The sequence below is a fragment of the Camarhynchus parvulus genome, chromosome 1 (genome assembly GCF_901933205.1).
Source record: "Camarhynchus parvulus chromosome 1, STF_HiC, whole genome shotgun sequence".
Taxonomy (NCBI): domain Eukaryota; kingdom Metazoa; phylum Chordata; class Aves; order Passeriformes; family Thraupidae; genus Camarhynchus; species Camarhynchus parvulus.
Window position 1 is genome coordinate 61,019,724 of NC_044571.1, and position 14,251 is coordinate 61,033,974.

Below are 14,251 nucleotides of genomic sequence, written 5' to 3' on the forward strand. Positions count from 1 at the left end.
GCAGGGCTTGCTCCTCACTCAGCTCCTCCACACATCACCAAACTTGCCCACTCAGCACAAGTCATCTCTTGTTACAGCAACTGAAGTGCATTCATTTCTAAAACCCACAGATTAAAAGCAAAAGCAGCCTCTGAAATGCCAATTGCACTTTTCATAGGGATGCCTTTTCTTCTTCTATTTGTATTGCTTTTCATCTTTACCGACTCTCATTTTTACAAACCATGAGGGCTGGGGGCGGTGCTGTCATTGCTGTTTTCTTTTCAAACAGATGAAAAACTTTATCTTTGCAGATCAGGTGTAAGCTCAAATGCTCTCTGTGCCACCAGAGTCTAAGCCCACCTTTGTGTCTTTGGGCAGAGTGTTTGCCTTCCCTTTCCCTTAGCTCAGAGGTTCCTACAAACCAAAGTTGTTGTGTTTGCTACTCTAGTTTATTAAGATTCCCAGTCACTACTGTTGGAAACACAAGTGGGAATAGACGGATACCAGCTGAAAAATAACAGTGACATTCAGTGAGAAAATGAAACAAAATATATCTAGGGGAAAACCAGGCAAAAGGCAGATGAGAAACCTGGAAAGTCAGAGCTTTGGTGGTGATCTGGGAGTGGCAGAATGTGAAGAATGAGCTTTGCAGGGACATGTGAAAGGAAATGATAGGGACGATTTTGACCCAAAGTTACATGACCCTGTGGCAGACAGGGCAGTGTCAGTAGAACATGCTGGAGCTGGCACTCACTCTGGCACACAAGGTGCCAGACCATACAGCTGGAGGCACAGCAGGGTGAGGCATCCCCATGCTGGAGCCAGGCTGCAGTTTGCTTTTCCCTGAAGCTTTTCAGCATTATACACCTACTCTCCAGCAGTCCGAGTAATCCTGTCTTCAGCCGGGTGTCTTCCCACCTGCCCATCACTGGCAGCCCTCCCAGCACTGGCAGCAGCAGAAGTTCAACCAGATGAGTCCTCAGACTGGCCAGATCCACAGAGGCTCTCTTGCGCCTTCTGTTGCAACAAGAGAAATTCACTGAAGCAATAAATCAGGAGGCGCAATTTCTAAATGTCGGTGGGCTGCAACAGTTCCAGGCATCAAAAGAGATTTGCCCATCTATGCAGCTGCAGATGGAAAGGCTACAGACCCAGGAGTAAGATTTATATAGATCATAGTGCCATTACTTTGGGTTAACCTTTTGCTATCTCCCTTGTGCTTCTTGAAAGTGTTGGAAAGTACACTTCAAAGGGGCATTGATTTCAGTGGGACTCAAAGCGAAGCATGTACTCAGGCAGTGGGCTGAGGCAGGACCTGTGATTTCTTTGAAGACTAGGTCTGGCATGTTGTATTTCAAGTGTATTTTGAATGCCAACGTATTTACCATTCCTTAGGATCTGCTCTGTGGAGGGACACATTCCCTTCAGCCTTCTCAAATGGAACAAAGACAATTTTGCTGGTCAAAATCAGCTGGGGAAATGTTAGCCTGATACAGCTGACAGCTTCCTTTGTCATCTCCTTCTCTTTTCTACACAACAAAGAAACCCAGACTGTGTGCATGAGGTCAGCAGACACCCGCTTTCCATAATCTAGCGCATTGGCATCTTCTAGTGAAATCAGGCCACTGATGAACCACTGTGACACCTGCAGAAATTAGAGAACTCTGGTTAATCTTGACCTCAAGGAGCTGTTGGCAGGTTCTCTTTGCTTTCATCACCACATCTGGGCTCCATGCAGAAGGTAAGTACTCTCATTTCCCAGGCTTATCTTAGCCCATTAAATAAGCATTTTTGTGATATGAGAGTAAAAAAAAAAAGAAAAAGCATACTAAAACTAAGTCAAATGCATATTCTGTTCCTCTCGCACACCCAAAACATAACATAAAATGAATAAGAGATTTTAGATAATTTTCATTTCTCTTTGCCAGAAGCTCAGCATAATTCTCCTTCTCCTTGGTCTGCCCTTCTTGGTTCCCTCTATTCATAGCTGAGGTTCTTGCATGACACAAGCAGCTCCCTGTGTCCAGATGTCTGGATGTCTTCCCCAACATTTTTAACTTGCAAGGACTTTAAAACAGCTTCCCTTACAGCCCTGAATCTAGATCTGAACCTCTTTCTGTGCGTTTTCTCATCCTCATGTTGGTATTCCTAAAGCTTCATTGCTCATTTTGAAGAAGTTTTTGAATCATTTCCAGTGCTAATCTACTTTCAAAAGCAGAACACATGGAAGATGTTATGTATAAACATGGTTCAAGGCAGTTGGTGCATCTACCTTTGATCTTATCTTTTCTCATACTTTCCTAGAGAAGTCTGGATAATGATGTCTTTCTGGTGGATGTTTTCTGAGATTTTTCAATTTTTTTCTTATATAATTTTATTTTCCAGATAAGGATGGAATCCATTATTTTTTTCAAATGATTTTGCAGACATCTATCCTGTAACTCTGAAATAAAGAGTTCAAGTCTACTAAAGGTTCATTAGTCTTCACTGCCTTTTGTTAACTCCTTCACTGACATCCAGGAAAGCCTTGGGCTGAACCATGTTTGAAAAAAATCTGAAGAGGATTCTGTGTTGATAAACCTTCAGTCCCAAGATGTTTGAAGGAACAATGTCTTCTTTCTTATTCCCACCATGGTTAGCATTCGTCTGGCTGTGTGGGGGTCTGAGCATCCCCATGGCCCAGATTCCTTTCCTGACTTGCAATTGTTTTGCTGCGTGACCTATCTTTGTCATCAGTCCCCACAGCCCTTGCTGCTGTTGCTCTCCAGTCCTGGGAAAGGCACTTAACCTCTGTGAGATTCAGCCCTGACCTCTGCAATAGAAGGAGTGCTCTGGAAACTGGAAATGAACTGGTTTAGCTCATTAATGGGAGCTCAAAGGAGTTAAACTGGTCTATAGTCTTGATATTTTTTCCTGTTTTCTGAATCATTCCAAACTACCAAGGCATCGTGACTGCTCCCTGACATGCATCTTTTCTGGCACCTAATGAAGAATCTGATGGAGTCATACATTCCCCTGCCACAGCAGGCAGCTGCTCACAAACTCTGTTTTGCCCTGTGCTGTCCAACATCCAAATGCTGGTGGGGAAAATATTGAACATTTTCATATGTTTTGCTTTGTCCTGAGACTTTGCTGGACAAGCTAAGTTCTTCCCAACAGTTCTGATGGAATGGTGTGCTGTTTCATAACATGAATTAGACACCAATTGCCTACTCTTAAAACTTCAGAATTTCTGCATGAAACCCTCCCTACCACAGAAGACCTTTTCTCTTCTATTTAAGGACCACAGCACATTGATGTAGGTTTCATGTTAAAATGTCTCTTTCCTCCTTGTAACCCTTCACATTCTCTGAGACCCATCCAGGCAAACAAGGTGGATTTACTCATGACAGATTTGAGCATATGGTTAATAACAACTCATTCATCTCCAAGGAGCAGACTGAATGCAAGCAGCAATTACCCTAAAATCATTTTCTATCAATAGTCTCCGATTCTGTGTTTTACTGCGTCATGTACAGAAGTGCTTTGGTTTCCCCACTGAAGACTGAGGTGAACCAGCTGAGGGAGGGGAAGCACATGTTTAATTTCAGCTGCTAGTGTGTTTCAAAATGAGACACAAATACTTTTATTGTGATTCCTCATTTTTGTGATTTGCTGTAATCTATTCATTGTGCAGAGGGTCTTCCACAATGTGAGTATATGGTGATACCTGATATAGACAGAATGCTTCTTGAAAATCAGTCCATTACAGTTTTTTACATGATCACACACTTTTAGCCTCCTCTTTTTTTAAGAATTTCTAAATTATGCCATCAAGAAACTCATAATTTCTTCTTAATGACCACTTACAGTAACAAGATGATGTTTTCTATTTTGCTGGATGCCAAAATAAATACAGAAAATAACTTAGCTTTCCTTTCATCCTTTCTGTTTAAACTAAGTGAATGAGGCCACTGAATCTGTGAGAGTGCCAGAATATTTTTGCTATTCAAGCAAAGAGAAAAAGTAACAATAATTATTTTAAGTGTCCATTGAGCCACAACACATCAAAATGAGAGTGAAATCTCAAAGAAAGAAGCACTTTTGGAAAGCCTAATGATGCTGCTGCTAGAAAATTAACTGCCTCATATATGCAGACTTTTCTATTGTCTTTCTCTTATTCTTCCCTACTTTATTATCCAGCTTCAAGTGAATATCAAGGAAGTGTCAGCCCCATCATGAAGGCTAATATTGTATTAGATGAAAGGTACCCACAAAGATGCAACATCCAGTGGAAAAAAACACTACGAAAAATAAAATCCCACAACAAATAGATTTTCTTCCCACTTGAAATAAAATGAAAGTGCTGCATTAGTAAATAATCCAGTGGCTTATAAAGATGTGCCTGTTATAATTAAGAGGCAGAAAAAAAAGCCTGTATAAACCAGTTTGAGGTCAACAAAGTATTACTTTACAGCTGGATGAAATTAAATCTCAGGATCATAATTTTTATATTATGGAGCTCCTAATAAAAGTTACTGTTTTTTTGAAAATTATATTGCCTATTATATTTCTAAGAAGGGAAGACTCAACTTTTAGAGCATCTCATTTCAGCTTGCAATCTGCACATTCTCTGCTTTTCCATTTTCCTCCTGATTTTTGATAGTGTCTTTGAAAAGATAATTAAAATGTATGAATTAGCTGAGGGTGAGCATTATGACCAGTGAGATCACCAAGAGGAAGATCTTTAAACCCACAAGATGGATGAGAAGTGGTATGTACACATGATAGCATTATTATTCTTTCCATTAGGCCATTTACTGCTCTTGATCTCTGACAGAGCTCCCACTGATGTCAAATGAAGTTGTATTCATTGATCCAGAGGGAAGAAAAGGCTCTTGTAAGAGGAAGATTTCTTTTTCTCGCTCCCCGTGTGACAGAGAATTGATCCAAGCATAAATGCTTGAGCTGAGGAGTTTGGCATGGCAAAATCAAGGCCTGATTGTGAAGGGGCCCTTGGGCACCTCCTGGGTAAGAGATGTGATACCCAGCACTTGAGTGGCCACTGCCAGCTACCCCTGATGGCCCCGGTTAGGCTCACAGCATGTTCAGGCATGGATTCAGTGCCTACAGCTATGCTGATAAGCCCAGGGAACAGCCTTGGGATTGTCCACAGGTAGAGAGAGGTGAGGTAAAAGAGTTCAGGCAGAAGGATGGAAACTCTTGTGTGTGACATCAGTTTTCAGCAGCCCCTTCTTCCCACCAGTACAAATGGCACCTGCTGATGCCCAGGTCATGATCCTGCACCTGGTGGGGCTAAAAGAGCTCTCCAAAGGACTCTAGCCCTTGGGTGATGACACTCTCCATGGTGGGAGCCAGCAGCCAAGGGACAGCTCACTCCCCAGCATGAGGGCATTCAAGTCACAGATCCTCAGGAAAGGGAATCTCCATCATTCTCCTCTGCAAGCTGCACCACGAATGGAAAGGGAGATGTGAGATATGGGGTGCCAGAAGGGAGGAGAGCTAAAATCCATAGGCACTCAGGAGATCCCTATTCTCAGGAGTGTCTCTGTATTTAACCTCCACCGTCCTTTGCTTGTCTCAGCAAGAAGAAATGTGGACATCACAACAGTGGCTGACTGAAGTCACTGAGGTTGGGACAGGAGTACTCAGGGTCTGCATATGGCCCTCAGGAGGCTTCAAGGATGGGAGCTCTCTGAAGAGGTGCTGTAGCAGCTGTTGTCTGGAAGGAAAAGCCCCAACATCAGGCTTTGGGATGCAGCAGTAAGGAACACAGACCACACGATAAAAAAAGCCATCAGATATCCTGAGCCCTTTAAAGAGCAGCCCTGAAAAATTTTTTGAACTCTAAGCCTGGCACTATGTAGAACTGGACGTGGCCAAACTAGTGAGGGGAAGCAGAGTGCAGCAGCACAGCCACACCCCCTCACAATTCTTCTTGGGCTCCAGAGATTTTCAGACACAGCAAACTCTGTTAAACCCCTTTGCCCTTTGAGTCATCTCTGATTTATACTCATCCCCCACATGTAAAACATTTGTTTATTTCTGTAATATATTAAAATACAGTAACATTCCATACTTGGGGGGGAGCTTAGAGGGAGGGTAATGACTTACATATGTACTGTGCCACACTGGATTTTTTCCAGTATCATAAATAAGAGGGAAAGCAAGATTTTACAGCTCAACCATTAATAAGAACAGTCCACTATCACATATGGAAAAACACTTTAGTCAGTAAAAGCTGACACAACACTGATGGCATTTAGCTGTCCAGTATGAGTCATCTTCATAGAATAAATTCCAAGAGAAAATATTATATCCTTAGTTTACTTGTAACCTCACTGCAGGCAGCTGCAAATAAATGTTTGCTTTGCTCTACTCTAAAACAGGACAGCACCATTCCAGAAATAAATTAATTAAACTGTGGATATAGGACAAACACACTCTCTCAAGGGTTAAGCCTTGCAGGCATTCCTTTGCATTACCTACAGGGAACTCTTTTTGTGCCTTTTTCTTCTTCTCCATGCTAGGTGGTTTGAAGAAAGGAAAACTGAACACATGGCGCATGGGAGTCAGTGTTCTTTTAAGAAATGGGCATAAACTTCTTCACAGCATAAAAATCCCCAGCATCCTAGGGAAGACACTCGAACACTGGAATGGAATAGTCTGAAAGGCAGAAATTAAGGTTCAGCAACTGTCTAGCTCCCAGGCATGGAAATCATAGAACAGATACACCAATGTCTCTATTCTCCACTCCTGGAGGGTAAAGTACCATCTTTTCTTCATGTTTCTGCTGCTAACAGAAGTACTCTTCAATCTCTCACACTAAGTTCCTCTCCAGGCTTGTTTACGGACCATACCTGTTATCTTCCTTTGCAGTCTTGAGAAGCACCAAAGCTGCACTTGCTGCCCTCAGGCACCTGTGGCAGTGCAGCTGGGAGCTCATTTGAAGTAGGTTTCCTGCATGGAGATGTGTGGCTCTGAGAGGTGGCTCAAGTCTGAATCACCCTGAAAACGCTGATTTTTTCTCACTGGCTTGGGTGACTAAGCTCCGAGCACATGAATTTTGCAGCATGCCTGGTGTTAAGTGAGGAGGGTCTGGCTGCCAGCACCTATGTGGGATGTAAGAACCTAAACACAAGTATGGATCCCAGCCCTTTGGCCTTCCCTAAAAAGATAGTTGGGCTTGGTGCCTGCCTATGTGTGCAGTGCTGTCAGTAAAATAAGAGCTCAGACATTGACACTTTCTGTAGCTCATCATTAACACTGCTTGCATGCATTTACCCATGCCTTGGGAGAATCAAAGGACAAGTTTTGCATAAACATATTAGCAGAACCATCATCAGTAAACTGCTGAATTTGTTAGCACTCAGTGCTTGCCTTTAAACATCCTCCAGGTTGTAGCACTCTCCTTTGAGTGCAGTAGCTTCCACCACTGTAAGTGTATGCAAAGTCCGAGTCTGAGATAAGACTACACCTGGGGCTCAGTCTTTTCTCACTAATTTATTCTTATAAATAAGAGTATTTCCTCTTCTTAAACTAATCAAGAGGGGGGGAAAATAATGTTTTAGGAAGCTGCATGCTGTTAAATGCTTGTACTGGTAAATAACAAGTAGCTTTTAAAAGCTGGTAGACCTGAAATCTTGTTTGAGCTTCCAGAAGGAGCTGGTCACACCCACAGGGAGCACTGATCTTCAACCTGCAGCAAACAGCAGAGCAGGCAATATGCTCACCCCTGTTACGTGTGTTTTGGTGATACCTCAGGACTCTGCCCAAATCTTTCGTTCCATTGAGCCTGAAGAATGAATGAATTCAACTGTCCGTGATCCAGGGTAACAAGGGAGTTGGGTTCGCCAAATAAAACAAATTGCAGAAAATAGGGGTAGAGCGAGAGAGTCTGCTGGGAAGTTTGAGTTTTATGTAGCACAAAAGCAATTCTCAGATATGAGGTGACCTTGAAAGTCATTCAGCTCATGTTCACATCAGTTAATTAGCCTAACTGGCTCCTGCATGGGAAAGAACTCATGCTTCTGTGTGTCTAACCTGCACCTTGGATAAAGCAACAGGAAATATTAACTATATTTCCAATACCTAGACATGTGGGGAGTAGCAATAGGTGGGGGAAGAATTAAAAAGGAAGGGATGTAACAATAAAAACACAGCTATTTCTTCATGGTGATCCTCCATCTCAGCTTTTGTGCTTACTGCAGCAGACCAGGACAAGGGCTGTCCTGCCGTGGGCTCCCAAATGTCTCTTGCTGCAAATAGTCGTGATCCATGCAGCAGAAGCACTGCAAAAAAGCCAAGCTGAGCATCACTAAGTGGCTGTGGCAATCATGGGAGCAGAACTGTCTCTGAAGTGCCATGTAGGTGACAAAAACGGGAACAGAAAGGTCAGGAATACAGACAAAGGTAAACAGGCCAGTCCCTTGGGCCAAGCCATCTCATGCAGCACAAACTCATTTGAACTAAAGCCAGAGGATTCCTGTCTAGCAAACCTGATTTTTACCAGCAGGGATCATCACAGTCTCAGCCACTACCCAAAAAAAGAGCAAAAGAAATCCCAAATAGCTGCTTTTGGTAAATAGGTGGGTTACAGTGCGCTCCTAACCCTACACACTAGCACTGGGAATTTCATCTGCACAGAGACTGTAGAATAGTTTGGGCATCTGAAGCCTCTCTGTTCCTTTTAAGTTCACGGTTTTGCTCTGCAATAGTCTTCCTAAGAAGCATGTAGCAATACATTTGCTTGCATACATAATTACATTCTGACAAGGTTTCCATATAAGGGCATATTATTGATAACAAAATTATTTTTCTCTACAATCATGTCTATATGTTATGCCAGACCTCAGATTTATTTTGGATACTACCAGCCGGAAACTTTGTTAATGAAATAGAAAAGGGAATTGTATAAATTCTTACATTACACTAAAGAAAGGATTCCTGAGATTTGCATCCAAATCATAATGGATTTTTGAGAGATTTCAGCACTTAACATCTCTTTGTTCCTTATCAACATATAGTAGAAAGGAGCAAATTAGCTTCCTAGAAATTGCCTGATGGTTCTAATACCACTGACGCCAGAGGAAATGTCAAGCAAATCAGTCACCATATTCCAGAGGAATTACTGCCTGTGAAGCAGGCTATTAGACACTCAGTCTTCCTGCACTCCACTTTGCAAGGATATAGGGGCTGGTGATTGACAGGAATACATCCGTTTTTCACCCAGAGATTTTCCTCACAAACATTTCGTAGCTAATTCATGGGGTAATTCCTTCCCCTCCCTAACTCACTCAATTTGTTAGGTGCCTGAATTCTCTTCTTCTGTGATTAAGAGTGCAAACTTTGAGAGACAGAAACAATATTCCCTTTGTCTTTGTGCAGCACCACGCACAAGAATAGGCCTCAATAGGTAATTAGAATAATGACCGTAATGGCTTTAGCAAACAGAATGAACTCTTGACTGCAATTGCAGAGGATCTCTCGCCTTAGCTATTAAGAGGGTGCTATGGAATCGAGGTCGTTGTCTCTGCAGGTGATCAGCAATTTAACAACAGTGCACTGCCCATCTCAGAGATAGCCAAGCATGCAGTATATTCTTTATGAATCTAATTGGAACAACTACAAATCTCTCTTTCAGATCATTCAGATAAGCAGAGATGTCTCAGTGTATCAGGAATATTGTCTTTCGTCTGTCCAAGTAGTAAGTGAGGTGATACCAAGGCTTGGTTCAGGGCCTTTGATCTGTAATTCATTAAATAAAATGTATTCCTTCTCACTAGTGTGCAGAGCCAAATAGATTGCTCCTGTGATGTTTGTGATGAAATTTGCTGTTTCTCATGGGATCAGCAGTTTGAATCATTTTGCATGTCTAGATAGCAGAGGAGAAGAGGGATGACTCTCTTTCAAACAGGGATAGCTGCATTCAAAAGGAAAAGCAGATATGCTTTCAATTCCTGACCATGGTGGCTTCATCTGTAAAGTTAATGCTTGATAGGGCATGCCCTAATTATAGTGATTTGGATATAAATAAGGTGAATGGAAAGTTGGCTGTATTGCCAGAGTGGTGGGCAGTGGTTCAGAGTCCAGCTGGAGGAGTTTGTCAGGTTTTGGTTCAGGAACACGACCTAACAGGACAGCTTGCCTCATCAATGAGGTCACCAGTGGCACTGAGTCGTGCACAAGGATGTTAAGAAGGCGGGAGAAGTGATCCAACAGGAACATTATGAAGTCAAGCAGGGGAAATGCAATGCCCTGCCCCTAGGGAATAACCCTGTGTACCAGTGGAGGCTGGGAGCAGCCAGGTGGAAAGCAGCTCTGCAAAGAAGGATCTGGCTGTCCTGGTGGCCAACAAGGTGACCTTGAGCTAGCTGCACCTCATGGCAGCAGAGGAGATGAGCCTCACCCTGGGCTGCACGAGCAGGAACACAGCCAGCCCTCTTTTGCTCCTGCTGTCCATGGCTGGTCTGCATAGCCAAGCATGTTGCATATTTGCACAATCCAGCAGATGCTACTCTGTGCATGGCAATCTCCTTTCAGTTTCATCAGGTGCAGTCGCTGCTCGGGTTGTGATACTCCTCAGCTCGTCCCCGGGGGTCAGGAGGAGAGGGAGCAGTGCAGCAGGCTGCACTTGCTCAGCCTGCAGATTCCTTTTGCGCGAGCTAAGTTTGGGCACAGAGCTCTTAAATAAGCTCTTGAACTTTCCATTCCCTTTTTGGGCTACATTATCCCAGAGACTGAGGCAATAACTACCTGGCTCCTCTCATCAGCAGGGGATGTTCAGCATCTTGCAGGCTCAGTCCTTCAGACACACAGGCACAGAATCACAGAGTGGGTCAGGTTGGAAGGGACCACAGGGGCTCATCTGCTCCAAGCTCCCTGCTCAAGCAGGGTCATCCTAGAGCATGTGGCACAGGACTGTGTCCAGGCAGTTCTTGAATATCTTCAGTAAGGGAGACTTTGCAACCTCCCTGGGCAAGCTGTTCCACAGATTACACATCTCTGGTGTGGAGAGCAGGCCTGGTTTTGGCTGACGTGGGAATTTGTGCCTGTTGCTCATGTGTGAGACAGGAAAAAAACTCTCTATTCATATCTATTGCCAATGGGATGTCACAAAGAATATCAAACTAATGAGGCACTTTATAACAAAACACAGTTGAGACTTTTGTTATGGTCAAATCAGTCTCAATGTTAACAATTCCCTGTGGCTTGTACATGCTCGTGATTATCGTGGGCATGAGTGCGGTCACTGACTCCAAACACTGATGTCTGTTTGCATCCCCCAGCTTGGAGGCATTCAGTCATAACCCCCAGATCTGCTGAGAGTCTGCAAATGGGAGTGAGCAAGTTCTCATGTGCAAAAGCAGGGAAGTGGAAAGCATTCAAACCCACTTGGGTATGCTTGCATAAACCTTTTATGGCATACTGGCTAACAGTTTGCAATTAAGCGAAAGGAGGAGAATCTAGACTGGCCCCATGATTCAATAGCAATGGCATTTTAAAGTAAAGGGGGTCTTCGAAACTGACCTCAAGAGGTGGGTGAGAAAGTCATTCACTTTTGTACACACACCAGAGCACACTTGGTAAGACCCAGTCTGGCCAATTTAAGCATTTGGTTTGTACCTAGGTGTAAGATGCACAGTTTTGTCTGCTCAAATGTGTATTGTGGCTGCCTGTATCTGACATTGCCTGGACTCATAGAGGAGAGCAATGAGCTTATTTTAAGGTATGGCTGTCCTTTACTAAGAGAGTTGTGTTAAACAGGTCATGAGAATGGCTTCCTGAAGGTGCCTATCCCTGCCCATTGACTGAGAAGTGCGACAAGGTCTGACCGGATGACCCAGCCAGAAAGAGATTTTATTAGAAGATGAGGAGAGACAAATCATACCATAGTCCCTTGAGCGTCTTGTAGGGTCAGTCCTTAAAGGGCTCCAGCAGGAGAGCCCATGTCCCAGCACAGTGGCCAACACTTGGGTGAGACGTCTCTCTAGTTCGTGCTTGCTCTGGGTCTTCTTCTGTTGACTTTGGAGGGCTGCTTCAGTGGGTGCCTGCAATGTCAGCACCAGCTAAGGGTCTGAAGGAGGCAGACTACTTCCCAGCCACTGCCAGTCAAAAATCAAGCTAAAAGGAGAGCTTTATTGGCCATTCAGAATCATAATTGTATAAGGGATATGATCCAGCAAGACAAATTAAGAACAAGTCAGAATTATCACTGGAGTTACTGGAAAAACCCTCTGTCCACTGATAGCCCAGTCCTTTAGAACTTTTGCCACATATGCTGCCCCTTTTTCAAGGTGTTAAGTGTTTTTTTATGTACACAGGACAAGGTTAGCTGGATTGCATCTCTTCTCATAGAAAGACTGTGCTCAGCAGTTTGTTATGGCATCCTCTTGAGTTCAAGTCATACAATAAAAGTTGCAAAAGTAGTTTCTATTATAAAGACTCGCTTTCACGGCATGCCAAAAATGTTGCCTTTTCAGATTGGGCGTTCCAAGGTTGATTGCAATCCAAAGGTCACTGCTGAAAAGTCAGAGGAAAAAGATTTGCTTAGTTGTGAGCTGTGATTGTCCCTGTATGCACAAGGAACTCACTAATTTTCAGCATCCTCTACTGTCCTTTGAAGCACGTACCACAGACCAGTGTGGTAGAGCCCTGATGTGGGATAACATGAACCACCAGGATGAGCTGATGGATCCATCATTATGTTCTCAAAACCGTGTCACATTTTATAAGCATTGTTGTGAACCTGGGACCAAAGCTGAAATGGCAGGGAAATTAAAGTCTAGACATTTTTCAAATCTCTCCTGATAAGGCTGCATATGAGACACCAGCTTGTCTGACAGCATGAACTTTAAGGTGACATCGCATACAAAGTGTCTTTCAACATTGCATCCTCCCCATGGAACCAGCAGTCATTCTAAAAAGACTTAAAAATGGCTTAAATGCTTTAAGCACCTAGAGGACTTAATAGGGATTTGAGTTGGCTCTAATGCTTACATTGTGCTACCTTAAAGATTTAAGGCAGCTTAAATGCTTATGTGCCTTAAGAAGTTAGAGTAACAATCACTTTGTCTTTTCAAAGCCCAAATAATCAGGATTTATTTGGTGAAACACTTCAGGGAGGTCTTCAAATCACCTCTTTTCTGAGGCTACTAGAGACATCTTCAGAAAGGGTGACCTGGCACCACCTGCTTAGAGTTTTGCCTATCTACCTAAATATCCACCACTTTTGCCTGGCACCAGCACCTTGATACTTAAGGTTTATCCATCCTAGCATGTACAACGAAAAAGAAGGAAAAGAGCCTGAGAAAAGCTCCTACTTGCCTCTTGTTCCTGTGGGAAACTGAGGCACTGTTAGGCAGGATTTGTCCAGGATGGCATAGGAAACCTAAGGCAATGAAGAAACTTGAGCCTGGCTCTCCCACCCACCAGGTCCCTGGGCACTGGGTCTCCTTCTAACCATAACAGCTGTACTGTCTTCTCAACACTGGTTTCTTTTCTTTTAAAGCACTGCCCATAATTCAGCTCCATAGGTGAGAATGAAACTGCACTGATGGGAGTTTGGACTATTGTTCTAACTTGGGGCAGCCCCCCTTTTCTGGTATCCACCTATTTCTTTGTGGCCAAAACCTATTTCCACTTAAACCCCAGTCTCCCCCCACCCTTCTTTCTGCTTTATCCTACAGAAGCCACAAAGGCATCTTTTGCCATCTGGGCAGAGCATCTTCTGAGAATTTCTCCTCCTTCTGAGAAGCCAGCTTGCCTCAGGAACTTTTCCTGCTGCTGGAGTTTGGGACTGCACTCTGGACATGGACCTGGGCAACCAGCCCTGCTTCAGCAGGGGGCTTGAACTGGATGATCCCCAGAGATCCTGCCCAACCACAACCATCCTGTTATGCTGTGATGTGTCCCACATGCCCCAACATCTGGTCCTCTGAGTATTCTGAAGTAATTATAGAGGAAGATCATTTCTAGGGCCTAGTTTTACTAGCTGACAGTGAAATTCCACAATATCTTTTGGATAATGACTGCAGTCAGGCTGGAGAGAAGAACAAACATCACGGGATGGGAATGTGGTGGGTTCAGGAGGCACAATTCTGGGAGTAATCACTGGCAGTCATCCCTGTTTGCATGCACTTATTTGGAGTTACAAAGTCACTTCTTCCCCTTCTCTGACACATTCTCTGGCTTGCTCTTCTCAGAATTATCTTTTATATAAAACGATAAATGCAGTCCACAGAGAAAGGCCAGCTGAAGACACAGATGAAGT